This window comes from Eucyclogobius newberryi, unplaced genomic scaffold, assembly GCF_026437365.1.
Source record: "Eucyclogobius newberryi isolate DKJ021-1_F unplaced genomic scaffold, fEucNew1.0.hap1 SCAF_2, whole genome shotgun sequence".
NCBI lineage: Eukaryota > Metazoa > Chordata > Actinopteri > Gobiiformes > Gobiidae > Eucyclogobius > Eucyclogobius newberryi.
In genome coordinates, this window is record NW_027315834.1 from 37,329,394 (window position 1) to 37,347,367 (window position 17,974).

The window sequence follows — 17,974 nt, forward strand, 5'->3', positions numbered from 1 at the left end:
TAAGAAACTGTATTATTCAAGCATTGATCAATATTATCTCAATGCTATTTTTTGACCTTCACTACAACTTAGCATCAATATGCGGGCCCTGCGTTAGAGTTGATCATATACAAATATATCTTTGCCATATGTGACTATCAGAGCAGTGAATAAGTATTGCCTTTGAATTGGTTGACTGGTAAAGGCAGCAGTGGTAACGTTTGTACTTTGTTCTGACTGATTAACAGCAGGACATGGCTGCACACATTACATAACCCGGGCCAGGCTGATGAAAACAATGGGGAATGAGATCAAATAAAGGAACATTGAAACCTAAAAAAATACCCACGGGAGTCTGTGCCTATAAATCTTGTGCTAAATAGACGTCACAATACAATGGCAATACAAAGTTGCACACTGGTGTGGTATTGTATAGCACCGCCTCTGGAATAGAGATTTAAAATGAACCTAAAAGTACCCGTGTTCTATCAGCCATGTACGGAGGTTAGGAAACGTTCGGCTGTATAAAGAGGATGGACTTTCTATAGACAATCTGACAAATCGATCGATACATGTTGTGCCTCTCACTGCATATACTTTGGTTGCCTGCTTTTTTGTCTCACATTATCAGCCTGCTAAATGTAACTTGTTGTGATAAATTAACTTTAATACTCTCTACAATCGCTTGCCACGCTATTGTCTCTCTCTGTGTTTGCTAAGGTTAGAAATGTAGCACGTCATCCTATTTAAACAAACAAATCTTAACCGTAAAAGCGACTTCTTGTACTTCTTGTACTGGAAGTTATAGATCAACTTTAAACTCTCATTGCCACTGCCTCTCTTGTGCTCAGAGCGATCTACACCTAACTGACTCGACAAGAGTGCAGAGGAGCATATATATATTCAGCGCAGACTCTCCCTCCAGCGAGCGTTGGGGCTCTTTGTTCTTGAGGGGCTTTTGTTTAGAAGTTGCGGGTTTTTCAAAGTGAATATGTCATGGAAAGCTTCGGGACCGATAGTTACCGTGAGTCCGGACATGCAGCACATTCCTCTGCAACACTCAAACACTCAAAAGGCATCTAAACATGATCCAGGCCTGGCTGTTGGGCCAAACTCTTGGGCAATTGGGAGGTGAAAAATGCTTTGATGGTGATTGTGTTGAGCTTTCTTTGCTTTGTTCGTGATGTCAGTTCATTAGAGTTGTTTTGGAGCAGTTGTTTGTGTTAGGTATTTCATATACATGGAGTAGTTAAATGTGTCTGAATATAGAGCTAACCACTAATGCTAGGTCCGGTCCTGGTGGATGACAATAACTAATGTAAAACTCCAAAGAAAATATAACTGCTCAAATACTAGCACTAGAAGTTTTGACATTCCTACTTTTAGACACAAGATTTTGAGTGTATTTGATGAAAGCTTAAGACTACATGCAGCAATTAATCCCTTTATAAATCAATGAAAAGCAACATGGCGAGTATCACAGTGATAAGCAGCCAATCGGAGCCAGTTAACCTGTCTCTTATAGTATGTCGTCTGCTGGTCGTCTGCTGGTCGAGACTGCGCCTGCGCTGGCGTCCATGTCCATGCTTTGTATTTCCTGTGCTGAGAATTGTTTCCGTGGATACAAATTAGCAGGGATTTCTGGTTTCCTGCTTAAGGCTGTTGTTTGTGATAGGCTTCGGTCCAATCGTGTGCTTCCTCGCTTCTGCCGTCACTTCATCTAATGTGTGTTTACAACAGACAGTAAATCTTCTTCAATATCTCCTTGATCCAGTGGGATGTGGGTATTTTTGGTGAGAAACCTTCAGCGAACCATCATTAAAGGCCGCTCATGCCAGACAAATTATGATGATGATGATCTTTGCTTGTGATTGGATTAGTCTCAGAACGATGGTTATAATCATTTACTTCCATAGAGCAGCAGTTTGTTTCCACAGAGGAGTAGAAGTCTTGTATTGCTCTTGACCCATTTGTGTTTGGTAGTTTGTATAGACTGCATGTACGTAGTCGATCTATAACATTGGATTTACATTTCTTCTCTTTGCTTCTCAAAGAGCTGCTGTATAGCTTTGTTTTCCGCTACGATTGAGATTCAGTCCTTTCTACGGTTATTGTCAATGATCTCTTTGTAGTTCAGGTCTACGGACAATCTTTTGAAGCAGAATTATGGCTTTGCTTTGAAGGAAGACGTTTAAAAAAAAAGAAAAGAAATTGAACAATGGCTCAGATTATACAGTTTTATGTTCAAGAAAGTCATATTTATTTGTTCCCACTGAGATAAAGTTGAATAAAAAAAATCGTGATCAATCGATAGGAGGAAAAACCTTACTGCCCAGGCTGAAGAAACAGACTGGTCACGCCCAAAATTTCTGCATCTTCACCATCTCCCTTCAGCTGTTGTTCACGCCAACCCCAATCACATCTTTTTTTGTCGAACGATTGACTGACTAAGCAACCAAACGCTTACAGCCCTCGCCAACATCCTTTCCAGCCGTCATCACTCACACGCTCGCGATGGGTGAATTACACACAAGAACACATCACGCTTCCACTTCAGCCACTGTCTCATCTATTTTCAAATTTCAGTTCATCAATGAGGTCATACTTGTTAATTGCAAACACAAATGTAGCCATACTTTCCTCAGGCACGTGCAAACTCGACGTTTCCAGGCACGTTCTAATGTCGCTTGTCTGCCATTTCCCGCTTGTGATCAATCCTGATGAGCTGACCTCCAGCCACCCTCGGGCACTGACTGTTATAGACCCGCAGTATTTGACCCAGTTCTCCGTACATGCACATGATCTCAGCCGCACGCAGCATCGCAGCCGTCACATCCATTAAAGCAACATCTCCGTCTTTTAAATGTCATTCACCCTTTACGCGCGTCCATTCACGAAAGTGTGTTACAACCTGCGTCCCCAGAGCGAGCGTGATAATTGGGTTACTGTCCCAATTTCCTGTGACCGATTTTTCCTCATTATATGGCACACGTTTTTTTCAGGGTCTTGGAAACCTCCATGAGTTGTTGGTGTGTAGGGCTGTCTTTGTTTTTCCGGTACCAGTGCATTGACAGCACTTGCATTTACGCTGCTCTAATCATAATCTGGAACCATTCAACTGAAAAATGTGTAGAACTATTACATTTAGCAAAAACAGTAATCTTTTTGTTCATTTTTGCACTGAATTTCTTTGTAGCTAGGGCCGGATGATATGATAATTGTCTAATTGTGATTTGATTTCAGAGCGGTAATGGTGTCACGGTGTCATAATGTATCATAATTCAGTACGTCTCAGTTTATTGGAGCCGTTCAACCGGACATGGACTTGAATGTCAGTGGCTCGGAGCTCGACCTGGAGCCCAGTGAGTTGAAGAGCTTTTTTATTTTTGGTCATTTGGTATAGACTTCAAAAGGCCTTGAAACTTGATACATAGGACTTGGCCTTGCTTCTCTTTGAATTGGGATTTGACTCGCACTTGAGGCCAAAGACGTGAGACTAACTCTGAGGCATCAGCCATTTTGGTTATGTCCTAATAACGGTCTACCTCTTAAACGCAGTCGAAAGATACTACTAAATGTACATTAGTAGAGTTGGGAATCTAAGAATACAACATTTATCAAAAGTATCAAAAGGTAAGGAAGTGGTACCAGTTTCAGGCACTAAATGTCTTTCAGTGGTACTTTTAACAACACCGAGCCCTGTTCATGTGTCAGACCACTTACAGCTGTTTTAGCATCGCTCGTGGTTGTAAGTTGGTTTACAAGAGAAAGTTCATTGACCATATGTCCAGTTCACAGCCCAGACATTCAGGGCTATTGTTTCTTTTTGTAAACGACCATTGACCTGTCCAAGGTGTTTCCAGCCGCCGTGAGCTGCAGCTGAATAGATCCACTCTTTATGGAGGTACAAAGCATGTTGGCGATAGTTAGCAGTAGCAAATCGACCTCGGGCTGGGCAAAAAAAGGCTTTCTGATACAACTGACAGTGAAAATTGTTGTGCAGTTAGGTCAATATAAAAGAAAATTGTATGTATACATAAAAACACACACATTTGTTGCTTTGTTGTTAGCTTTGACCTGTTACTTGCACCAACCATATCACTTCTTATGTGTTTTCATTTCCCTTGATAAATATCTTGTCAGTTATAATCGTAAGCAGTTAAATGTTTCCTCATTTAGGGGCCGATCACACGAGCTCTTGCGTAATTGGAGGAAAGTGTTTCGCAGATATGTTCGGTCCTTGTAAGAAGAGAAAGTGGACCGTGACTGAGGTCAGCTCCCGTTTCCATTGGCTTGACCCTGTGACCCGGCCAGACCAGGACTACACAGGTGTCCTCATCTGGACCGCCACATGTGCAAACGATTCAGTTCAACCAAAAATGTTACACCTTCAATTAACAGATCACTGGATTTTTTATATTTATTTCCAGTTGAGGGAATTTTAAGTTCCTTGAGTTTGACCATGAACTTCCAGTGCTGACAAACTAACAGTACAGTAAGTTCTGTTTGGTTTTGTTTTTCATTTTAGCTGCCAACATGGTGCTGGATTTTAAGATTTTATGAGACACTTTGAAAACTCTGTGTGAAATGTCTCTGTTAACCTCATGTAAATCTGTTTTACACCATAGTAAGAAAGCTGCGTCGTTAAACATTGACAGATTAATGAACCAAGTGGAAGGAGCCATTATTCTCCAATCGTCAACTCCAAATGCAGTTTTCCTCATAGATCCCTTAAACCATAAAAATGCATTTGTTGTTTTAGTACGCAAATGGCATGATTAAAGTGGTATGATTGGGATTGTGTTATCCCTCTACATTGCGAACAACTATTGAACACTGATGTCAACCAATTATACATCCAGAGTCCGGTATCCGCCTGCTATAGTATTGGGTATCTTTGAATTTGGTCTGTTACCAACCTAAACAATACCTACGATACAAGTACTTGATGTCTTGACCTTAGAACAATAAAAATAGCACCATCATTTTCATAAAGCCATGTGTTTTTAAATGATGTTTGACGTATTCAAATTGGAACTGAGTGTTTTCCTTTGTATTGAAATTGCTTTGGAAATTTGATTGGCCTTATAACGGTATCCAGCCCTTTCTCGCTCCATTATCATCCGATTCGCTTTAGTCGCTGCTTTCATTTTCCATGTTCCTTCTGTAACAGTAGCCCAAATCCCATTTTTATGACGACAGTTGGAAATACCATTGGCCTTCTTATCACCACCCAATCCGACCGAGCCTCACTCGTCTCCTCTTCATCGCCGCGGTCGACATATGCATGGTTCTTTTGTCCTTGTACCTGTGCGGCTCAGAATCCAGAAGGTTAAAGGGAGCCAGTCACACGCCGAGCACAGGTCAGAGCACAGGTCCTGGGGCTGACACAGGAAGGGAGGAGCAGGGCGGGCCAGGGATGTTTTTGGTCACTTTCGCACACAGGGGGCTTTGTGCACTGCAGCAGGGCCAGGTAGTAACGAGATACAGTTAATCTGCCATAGTTTTATCATTTGTACTGGGGGATTTCTTTGTGAACGATGACTCTTGCAACTTTTTGGTACGTTTTGTGAATGAAAACATCTTGAATTGTTCCAAAACGTCCAACTTTAAGTGGGTTTCTGGCATTATCGGGGAAGGGTCTGGAATCCCTTCACTTCACAGCAGTGTCCGCGGAATCTTGAACCAATCAAAGCACTTTATTACATTTGGCCTGTGATGATGTAAGACTTGTTGGTTTGAGTTGGTTATGTTTGAATTTATTGTTAGAAATAGGTATCCAATGTCCTGTCTTTCATCATTTCTGCAGAATATTTGACTAATCAAAAAAGGTATTTCATTCATTCATTCATTCATTTATTTGTCTAATTATATGCAGAATCTTGATTATGCAGCTGTCACTTTGAATGTTCCTTGCTCTCTGATTGGTTGTTTTGTCCGAGGCAGTTTCTCGTATTAGTGTCTGGACTCAGATTCAGTCGTTTTAGCCATTTTAGCACAAATGAAGTGGACTGTCGCCATCCTTCATTGTGAAATTAAACTTGTTTCTTTTATTACGCCGTTCTCGATCAATATTACAATTTAAAATATCCCAAGTAGAACGAAATGATCCACAGGTGTCAAAAGTTATATATATTCATAGCAGTCAAAAGCGGAGGATATCCACTCTCGCTCCAGCCTCTACATCTGGAGAAATGAGCGCTTCTTCCCAAAAACACACAGTTAGTCCATGACATCACGGCTTAGCAAGCAAGCAGCCGGCAGGAATGTGGCTGGAAAAGGAGAGGCTTTGTGGAGGAGAGGAGAGGAGAGGGGGAGGCAGGAAAAGGAGGAGAAAGCGAGGAAAAGGCTTGGCTAGGAAAAAGTCCGGCACTCCCACAATCTGGTCCAACGCAGCGCTGCACCGGACACAACACTCACCGCTCAAGACTTGAATATAACACGTCTTTTCTAATAGTGCCATTACTGGAGGAGTTTCTTGGTTTTGGAATAAACTTTTTTCTCTCTTTTTTTTGGCAGATGTTAGCCATGTAAGTACTGACTAAATGAATGTGTTGACAGTATTGTAATGTCTTAATGTATTGTCAAATATTGAATTGCTGTGGATTTATTTATTTTTTGAATGTAAAGACCAGGTTAAAACTGTGTATTTAAGTGACCAGGCAGTGAAAGAAGTACACAAATCTTATACGTTGTCATATACATAAAGTTATTTCCTTGGTCCTGGTTTGAGCCCTGTTTAGTTAGTTTAAATTCAAACTCTATTTCGATGCCATTTTCTATACCACAATGAACAACTTTCTTTATGTCACCATGTCTATTTATACTAGAATTTGGTAAAGCTCAGGATCATTCTACAAAAGAGTCAGTCTTGTCTATGATTTTTTCCCCCAGTATTCATACTTATTCAAATAAGTATCTTGTTTCAATCGTAGTTTTATTGATTAGTATCTGATTTGTGATACTTTTGATACTAGTCCTGATGTCGTATGGGTTTGGTTCTGTTCTAGTTTTGGTTTAGTCTTGGTTCTGTTCTAGTCTTGGTTTAGTCTTGGTTCTGTTCTAGTTTTGGTTTAGTCTTGGTTCTGTTCTAGTTTTGGTTTAGTCTCGGTTCTGTTCTAGTTAGGCCCGAGCGCCACAAGCTGGCGAGAGGCCTATTAATCTCGTAAGGCCGTGCGAAGCACGGCTGCGAAAGTGCGCACGTAGTGCGCACGAAATCAAGCGCGAAGCGCTCGCCCACTTCCAAACACTCACTAACGCACTCCTCCACTCACGCACGCCCCGTGCATACTAATTAGTAGTAGGAAAATGGAACATTACCGTTGTAAACGGGCGAAGCCCGTGCAAAAGTGCGCACTAAACGAGCACTTTACATCCCCATATAAAGCACTCATTTGCGCTAAGTAGCTCACGAATACGTTCCCCATCTCTTGCATGTTCCGTGCATATAAGCATGTAATGCAAAAATTGAACATTATTACTGTATAGAGGGCCAAAAACACAAAGTGGGCGGAGCCCACTTAAAATTAACGAAAGTACCCGTCAGTGACAAGGGTCCCACACCATGAGGTAGGAAAGCGCGAGCGCTTTCCGAAAATATATAGTTTATGATATTTGGAAAATGGGAAACATTGTTTTCGCATCGGAATATTATTAGGCCCGAGCCCCAGCAGGGCGGAGGGCCTATTGCTCCCGCAACGCTGCCGAAGGCAGCGTTGCAACTGTCTGAACTAAACATGCGGGCGCAGCCCGCATGTTTGGTACCCCGTCGCCCCTGGCAAGTACAGTGAACTAGCCCATGCCGAAGGCATGGATCATGCATACTTACTCCTGCTATGACAGAAATAGTCAACAATTAGTGAATGGGCGTAGCCCATTCACTAATTGTTGACAACAGCAGCGCGAAGCGCTGCATTCCTCCAAAAACCCTCCTGGCATCGTCTCGTACGCGAGAATCTATGCCGCAGGCATGGGCCATGCTTGTATCTGCTCAAATCAATGGAAGTCTATGGGGAGTGGGCGGGGCATCCCGACGGAATAGGGAGTGACGAGCGCGTAAGCGCTCGTAATGATGATTCCACCCCATGGCGGCATCGGGAAGGCTTAGAGCTTTCAAACGATGTATAATTTGTTGTTATAGTGGAAACGGCTATATTGTTTTTGCTAAAAATATTATTATTTTTATTTTTTTTATTGTTCTTCTTCAGCGCTTTGAGCTCTAATTTGACCCCCTGAACATGCTCAAAAACTCACCAAACTTTGCCCAAAATTCAGAATCGGCGAAAAATTTTATTTTTTCTGGGCCATTTTTTTTTCCGTCAAAAAATGGCGCGACAGCGCCACCGACAAAAGTCAAAATACATTGCGCCTATGGGAGACGCCCCGAGGTCAACTTTGGCGTAAAGCTACGAAATTCGGGACACGCATTCCTCTCGTGACGACAAAAAAAAAATATTATTGTGGCCACGCCCCCAGACTTATCCTATGGCCGCCATCTTCCTTTGAAAATGAAAACACGCTGTGTTAGCCATTTTGTTCACGTCAAACTTTGACGAACTCCTCCCAGGGCGTTTTGCCCACCGACTTCAAAATCGGCGGACGTCCTCTGGACAAGTGGGGCATCTAAAGTTATCCAATTTTATGAGATACCTTTTACGGTCTGTGTGCGGCGCAGCCACAAAGTTGGACAACTTATTTTGGAATATTGCAGATCTAAAAATTGCTCCCATTTGATCAAAACCAGTCCGATTATGACCAAATTTGAATCAGTTGTTAAACTTTCTAGTTTGGACCAGTTTAGGCTGACAAAATTGAAATGGCCGCGATAGCGCCCCCTACAGAGTGACCTTTAAATTAACATTGAAGGTCAAAAATTAGTTTTACCAAAATTGTCTAAACTTTACCCAAAATTCTATTTTGCCGTCCCGATCACAAAAGCCAATCACAAAAACGCCTAAATTTTTACGGCGTAGTCGTAGCGATGACAGAAACATACCATGTTATCCTTATGGGAAAATCGTTGAATCGCTCAAATCACCACATTTTTACGCTTCACACTTTAACGAACTCCTCCTAGGGCGATTGTCCGATCAAGTTCATATTTGGAGAATATCATCTACACAAGCGGGGCATCAAAACGTATCCATATTTTGATTCTAAGTGCTACGGTCTCTGTGTGGCGGACCCGCAAATATATGTCAGAAATGGGAAAACAGCGAAATCTCTAAAATGACCACATTTTTACGCTTCACACTTTAACGAACTCCTCCCAGGGCGATAGCTCGATCAAGTTCATATTTGGGGAAATCATCTACACAAACGGGGCATCAAAAGTTATTCATATTTTGATTTTAAGTGGTACGGTCTCTGTGCCGTGGAGCTGCAAATATACTGTCACAAATGGGAAAAACGCCAAATCCTTGAAATGTTCACATTTACGCTTCACACTTTAACAAACTCCTCCGTGGGCAATAGCTCGATCAAGCTTTACTTTGGGAAATATCATCTACACAAGCGCGGCATCAAAAGTTATCCATATTTTTACTCCAAGTGCTACGGTCTCTGTGCGGCGGCGCAGCAAATTTGACTGACACTTGTGTTAATTTGCACTGGATTGGCCATGTCCAATGTGTCGCCGTCTGTCAAGTTCTTTTTTAATTCAACACACAATAAGGGCGCCATCTTTATCAAGTCGAAAGCGCAGAGTCGGAAGGCCGGCGGCCCGCGAGGGCCGTTGGATGCCGCTTGCGGCTTTAATTCTTTCTTCTTCTTCTCGGGACCAACCCCCCTATTTTTCACCCAGTGAACATTGACGAAAAGTCACAAAAATTTGCACACCTCTAAAAATCGTGCCTCTCTACATTCTGGCTATTTCCCTTTTCTAAAATAAAAAAATTGGCACACTGCAGTGCACTAAACAAAGCTAAGGGACGCTGCTTTGTGGAGACTTTACTGTACTTGTGACACTTGTGCTGACTTCACTCGCTAATGTTCATCCCAGGTGTGAGCCTCCGTGTCAGCCCACCCATCTCTGTTTTTGTCATGCCACTTTGCGTGCAGCTCTCCTGACGTTGGGCCGTATATACCACTTGTTTGGCCGTGTCAGCACATTTACTGTCGCCTCCCCGGAGTGTTCTCCCGACCGGCTGAAATCATAAATAAGCAGCAGCACGGCCTGGCCTGCGTTCAAAGCTCCACTGTTTAGAGATCTAGACGCCGCGCCGAAGAAGCCTCGGTCTCTAATTACAACACGGGATCGAGTTTTGCCAGCAGGAAACGGAGACGGCCCCGTTGGGTTGTGTTTGGAAGCTTGTACGTGTGTGATGGAGGGTCGGACACATCTGCTGATAGAACAGGCATGGCAAATATGTGGATAAGCGGGAAATGGAAAGGAGTTGCGTAAACCTGCGCTGCCGTTACATTTAAAGGGGGGACACGTGTTTAATCACAATGCCGCGGTGTTGGAGGTCTTTTGAATGGAAAGTTTCACGTGGATTTATTTTGGTAACGTGACATAATGTGCGGTGACTTTACTCGACTGTGTCATGATGAGCAATGTTTTCTGAGCGATGTTCTGACTGTGGCCAGAGGGAAAAGGTGTGTGTGTGTCTTTGAATTCTTAAGTCGGATGTTAATGATAGGACTAAGTAGGACTGGGCCATTTCCACCAAAACAAATAACTTAATATTTCATGGGGAGATAATGATATTCAGACAATAAGGCAAGGCAAGTTTTCATACACAAGGCAATTCAAAGTGCTTCACACAGCAGGAAAAATGCATTCAAATCACAAAGAATAACAGTTTAAGACAATATGTGTAAAATATGTTTACAAAATGTGTTTGAATGTATTATAATCAGCTCTTTTGGTGGCATTTTTTACCCTAAACGATATATTCAATATTAAAATGTTGCATATGTTCCATCCAATCTATGTGCCGTCGTGAAACACATTCATGTGCAATTACTGTCGTGATCACATGCAATGATATTTATGTATTTATCTTTATTATTTTTCCCCCTCCATCCCTTGTTGGATTTTGTCTATGGGAGTTTTTGTTTGTAGGAGATCTTCTACTGAGAGTGTTTTTCAAACTTCCTATAAGTGATCTGTTCTTTTCTTCTGTATCTTCCTGCGTTGCAACAATGAAATTTCCCCATGTGGGACAATAAAGGAATATATTATCTTATCTTATCTTCAAAACCACATTTACAATATTAGCTACATTTTGATATATTGACCATCTAGGACTAAGCATGATATATTTGCTTCAAAAAGATGGTTATCAAAAGTTACAACATTAAAAGTTGACTGAAAATTACATTTCCAAAAATGTTCCAATAACTTTTCCAGGCTCCATGTGTCGCAAGTTCGAATCCCACTCTGACATTTTACTGCATGTCCTCCCTTCTCTCTCATCCCCATTTCTAATCATTTTAAGTGCCAAAACGTGTTGAATCAGGTTTAATGTTGTTTACTTGAATAGTTTATTGTGGTACTGGACCCAATTTCACAAAAATATACAGCTTTACTAAAAAAATAAATAAAAAAAAATTTAAAATGTTTTTTGTCGGTAAAAAGTACATTTTCCAACAGCATAAATAAACCTGCCGACCGCATTTGAATGATATATTTTCATCCTAAGAACATGCCACCCTTTCAATGTCCTTGTGCTTTACATATTTATACCACGTTTTACCCACAGAGTTTGTGATTTACACTGAGTAATGCAGGAAATCTCTCTTGTAGTCGGGTCACTGGCCATTCATTTGAACTGGTAAATACTTGTCGTTTTGAGTGAACCCCCCACGGCTCAGGCACGGAGCCAGTGTGTGTTCATGTGTGTGTGTGTGTGTGTGTGTCATCTGTGTGTTCATGTGTGTGTGTGTCATCTGTGTGTTCATGTGTGTGTGTGTGTGTGTGTGTGTGTGTGTGTGTGCGTGTGTGTGTGTGTGTGTGTGTGTGTCATCAGTGTGTTCATGTGTGTGTGTGTGTGTGTCATCTTTGTGTTCATGTGTGTGTGTGTCATCTGTGTGTTCATGTGTGTGTGTCATCTTTGTGTTCATGTGTGTGTGTCATCTTTGTGTTCATGTGTGTGTGTCATCTGTGTGTTCATGTGTGTGTGTCATCTGTGTGTTCATACGTGTGTGTTTGTGACTTTGTGTTCATACGTGTGTGTTTGTGACTTTGTGTTCATACGTGTGTGTTTGTGACTTTGTGTTCATACGTGTGTGTTTGTGACTTTGTGGGTAACAGTGAGACTCTAAACATTTCCAGACGGGTCGGGAACGAGTTGGAAACCAGCCCAAAATTTCAATGCAATTAAAGCTTTAGTCATTACGTCTTGACTTGGGTGCACTTGGGATCACTTCTGATTGTAAGCGCTCACTTGCATCTTGTGACATGTCTAGCCATAAACCCTGGGGCAAAGCTCGGAGTACAACAGTCTTATCTGAACCTCAACATAATACCGGGGTTTATGCTGTAAAACAACACGCTGTATGGATGTTTGGAAAAACTAATCCTGGCTTTGGGCACAAATCCTTCATGCTAGGTTGTAATAGAGCTGACCTCCCGTTCATGTCTATGTATTTAAGTAAGCAATACAAGCGTAATCGTTTAAATGGTTTAGTATTCAGATGCTGGTTTAGGGTTTACAGGGGGTATTTGAAATTATCGTACCTTTTACATCCTTAATAATGTTTCTGTTGGATATTTTGACATCAATATCATTAAAACAAGAAAATATGAAAAAGGTTTGGTTTAGATGACACTGATCTTTGCTTCAAGTTATTGGATGTTGATGAACTTAACTTAAATAAGCTCAAATGGGACAATATAATGCTGTGGTTAAAGTTTTTAAGATTTCTTGATTTTATTATGAATGAAACAATGAAGTCTTGTCTTGTCTTGGCATATCATGGATAAGGGATCAACATTGTAACTTAGTAGTGTTGTCTTTTGAAGTTGAGCAGCCAGATCTTCTGTTTAGTTATTGACCCAAAATTTCAATTGTTTTCTTTTTAATACAAAAGAAAAGGTTAAATACTTGATTCGGATTTCAAAACCACGATGAGGAGACGTAAGTTTCAACACAAAACACTGTCACCATGAGGTCTTATACTAGTTCTGTCAACGCTCAAGCTCACTCTAAAACTAGATAAGCTGACCTTTATTTGTCCTACAATGGTGAAATTCCAGTTTTGCAACACAGATTAGGCACAGAAGTATATAAAAAAAAAAAAAACTGAGAAACTCTTGTAGAAAAACTCTTATACTCTTAATAGTAGAAAAAGCTTCAGTTGTAGTCATCTGGACTCAGTTAGAAAAAATAGACGTTTCGACTCTCATCCAAGAGTCATTGTCAATAAAAGAATTTAGGTCGAGAACTCTTGGATGAGAGTCGAAACGTCTATTTTTTCTAACTGAGTCCAGATGACTACAACTGAAGCTTTTTCTACTATGGAACACGCCTGGACGAATGAGGGATTACACCGACATATACTCTTAATAAAAATAATGATAACACTCTTATTTACTGCTGTTATATGGAACGTAAATATTGCACCAGGATGATTGACATTAAGTCACAGTATTGCACATGATTATGACAGTATTGCACATGAATATGACAGTATTGTACATGAATATGACGGTATTGCACATGAATATGACAGTATTGTACATGAATATGACAGTATTGTACATGAATATGACGGTATTGCACATGAATATGACAGTATTGTACATGAATATGACAGTATTGTACATGAATATGACGGTATTGCACATGAATATGACAGTATTGCACATGAATATGACAGTATTGCGAGTATGACAGTATTGTTCATGAATATGACAGTATTGTACATGATTATGAAGCTGAATGACACATGTTCAGGGCTAGCAGTGTTTATTGTAGTTTAATTGTTTGTAAGAAACCAATTTTAAACATTCCTTTGACATTGGACACTTCTGCACAGTGCCCTTCATCACGAGCATTAAAGTCCAGAGCAGCTTTGAGGACATGCAGTTATGCTAGGAATGTCAGAGCACCTCTACTGGAGACACAACACACTCTCCACACACACACACGCACATACATACACGCACATGCTCACACACACATGCACACGCACACACACACATGCACACACACACACACACACACACACACACACACACATGCACACACACACACACGCTCACACACACACACACGCTCACACACACACATGCACACCCACGCTCACACACACACATGCACATCCACGCTCACACACACACATGCACACACACGCTCACACACACACACGCTCACACGCTCACACACACACACGCTCATACGCACACACACACGCTCACACACACACACGCTCATACGCACACACACACGCTCACACACTCACACACACATGCTCACACACTCACACACACATGCTCACACACACATGCACACACACACACACGCTCACACACACACACGCACGCACGCACACACACACACACGCTCACACACACACACGCACGCACGCACACACACACACACACACACACACACACACATGCACACCCACGCGCTCACACACACATGCACACACACGCGTGCGCACACACACACATGCACACACGCTCACACACCCACTCAAACACACACGCACACACACACACACACCTACACAAACACACACGCTCACCACACACACCTACACACACACACACACACACACACACACCTACACAAACACACACACAGGCCTGTACTCTGCGCGTGCACGTGTGTCAAATTAATGCTGCCTTTGAGACATTCCTATAGGACTGTTTCTCCAGGCGGTAACAGGATCCGCGCTCCTCGTCCACACTGTCCTGGGTGGATGCTGCTCGGACGCATTCCTTCAGAACACTGTTGAAAATGCGCGGCAGGATTAAGCATAACAGAAGTGATGAGCTCCGCGGCGGGGCAGAGGACAAAGCCAGTCCTCACACGCTTGATAATAACATTAGGCTGCAAAATCATCAGGCTTGTTGATATGTGGTGAAGGGAGCGTGAAATGGGGAAACAAAGGCATGGAACAAATCTATAAATCTATACTGTGTTCTCTGGACACATGTTGTGACACTGTAGGGCTGTGGCAGTGTGTTTTGCTGCGCATGCCATGAAATAACACTGTCAACTTGAGGCTGGAGATTGAACTGTGGTTAGATGATCGAGGGTTTGCGTGTTCTCCTCACGTCTGTGTCGTCTGAATGCTTTAGTTTCCCGTATGAAGCTAAAACATGCACAATTAGAGGTGGGAGGGATTGAAGAATGTATAATATCGCAACTGTTGGTTTGGAGACATCCATCCATCCATTTTTTACCGCTTGTTCCCTTTTGGGGTCGTGGGTGACTGGAGCCTATCCCAGTGACTTCGGGCCTTAGGCGGGATACACCCTGGACAGTGGCCAGGTTTGGAGATATGTAAAAGTTTAATATCGAGTATAGTGAACTACTTTAAAGCTACAAAAAAAAGATAAGATAAGATAATCCTTTATTGTCCACACATGGGGAAATTTCCGTGTTACAACGCAGTAGATACAGAAGAACTCTTATAAACAAAACAAAAAACACTTATTAACAAAACTCCTCTCATATCTTTATAGGGAATGGAGGAAAATAAATAAATACATTAAACAAAATAAAAATATAAAGATAAAAATAAAATAATAATAATAATAAAGTGCATGCATAAAAAAAGAAGACATTTCTGCACTTTTTTTGTTGATTTTATAGTCTTTTCATGTTTTATGTGATGGGATACTTAAGAAATATTTTCTGAATATTGTCATTGCGATAATCTCAAAAAAGGAATGATATTCCTTTTTGTCTTTGTCGAACCCTGTGCACAATGGATAATCAACCAGCTAGAACTAGTGTAACTTTTTATAACGGTGGACCCATTTTTTTTACCTCATTGCCAAAGATTTTTAGATCATCTTAAAACATGAGATATTAATTGTTGTAAATATCGCCCTGGTTACAGTATTGTTTACCCATGTTTAACCATCACGGCCTTGTTGCTGTTGGTGTCAGGAGACTGAATATATTGTTTCATTCACATGCTGCACTTCCACTGGATCCTCAATCAATTCTGAATCACAAATAATGAGTCCGTTCTTCCACACAATTCCTTATCTCTTTATTTGATGCTGTTTTTATGATCGTACGGCGATATAAAGTCACTGATTCCCATGTGACTGCGACGGCTTGAGCCTTAAGGGAGTCTTCTACTTGAGACGGTAATCTTCAAGTGTACAGAAGGAGGAGACTCGGATGCTTGAGCCAAGAAGAGGCAAGTGAGGGCAGAGTAGTCCTCCGTGTGGCCACTTGACCGACCTCGGTGCGTGTCGGCACGGCAACGCTCCGGGAGGAAACGGGAAAGGAAGGAAAGGAGGGATGTGCCAGTTATGTGTCGGTGTGAGTGTGAAGAAAAGAGAATTCAAGACTTTCAAATGGATGAACTACCATTTTCTACCATTTTCTTTCTATCGTTGCCTTTTTAACCAGACCAGCACTTACACGACAAGAGTAAAAAGTATTTAAAGGAGACGGACAAATCATGCTAAATGTACTTTGAGAACACCATTATAACAGCTTCTGCTTTTTCAAAGATTAATTTTGAGCGACGCATGCATGTTTTGAATAATAATGAATAATACCGGTAATAATTAACTCCCTCTGATCCGTACTTGCATTTTACAACTTACCTAAATCAGCTGTAGGGTTTTAAACCGGATGTTCCTTTTCTTTTATTCAGGATAAGGAATCAGGAAAAAGTTTAGTGCCATTGTCAGTGAACAATGAAATGAATGAGAATGAAACGGCCATGAAACAATGAATAGTAATAGTGAATAAAATATAAACTATGATAAAATAAGGCCATGCGTAAAAAATGTGTTAAAGATAAAGTATTCAGACTAAATTTGGAACAATAGTGCAAAACTAGCCGTGCAAATTGGACCAAATGTAAAATACTAATCTTCGTGAGTCATAGATTTTAACCATGTACCAAAAAAACATAAATATCTTCTTTAAAATGTCTTTTCTTTGTATGTCCAAAGTTATGAGAACCAATCTACTGTATTATCAAAACTATTAATGCAACTGCTACTTCCGTTACTACAACTACATCTAATACAGGAACTGAAACTGTAAACATATAATACCACTGATCCTATTAAAGCACTTTGAATTACTCTACATTCTACTCGTCAAGACACACGTCCTTATCACACAGTAAGATCATATTTATGCACTTATTTTCAAGCAAAAGCACATTTTAAGTATTAAGTTAGTTCCCACCTTACTCCATCACTCTATAATATACTACCATTTTAACAGTCGTCATGGAATCCTCTCCGGTCTCGTCCGGAACAGACTCTCAGTGTCTCAGGAGGTGAAATGCGGTGAAAAGACGACTTCCTCTTTTATGTGAGTGCGTGTTTTAGGCGAACACTGAGCCAAACCAACCAAGTGATCCTCATTAAATCCCCACGCACACTTTCACATGCTGCAAAGAACCGGGTCAACAACACTTTATAGACGTAAACAGATCCAGGCAGGCAGTAAAACCAGGGGCCGCTGCAGGTTTTTTTCAGTGGCCCCGCTCCAGAGGCCGTCATGCAGAAAAGCCCGTAAAAAGGAGAAAAGTTTGTGTGGATTGGCTTTGCAGTATTTTTGGAATGCGACTTTAACACAGGGTTTGTTCATGAAAGCGTCAATGCACTAGCACTATTTTTAAACTTGTCAACCCAATTATGTCGGAAGGAAGTGTCACCTCACAAAGCTATAATGGTACAGACATAGCTTAAATATGTATTTCATTTTATTGTTGTCAAGATTGTAGAATGCAAAAACGGGGGCATGAACCAAACATCTTGGTCAGTCATGTATTTATTTTAAAGAAACATCCAAAAGTGGCTAAAGATTGAACATAGTATAATTGACAATAACAG

At 41.2% G+C, this 17,974-nt stretch overlaps 2 protein-coding genes across 2 annotated transcripts in view; both read left to right on the top strand.

The window, feature by feature from the left end:
- palm2akap2 (PALM2 and AKAP2 fusion) overlaps positions 1 to 17,974 on the top strand; it is a 107,503-nt gene that overhangs the window by 78,991 nt on the left and 10,538 nt on the right. The gene's annotated exons all lie outside the window — the stretch shown is intronic.
- inip (ints3 and nabp interacting protein) overlaps positions 1 to 17,974 on the top strand; it is a 69,620-nt gene that overhangs the window by 10,094 nt on the left and 41,552 nt on the right. The gene's annotated exons all lie outside the window — the stretch shown is intronic.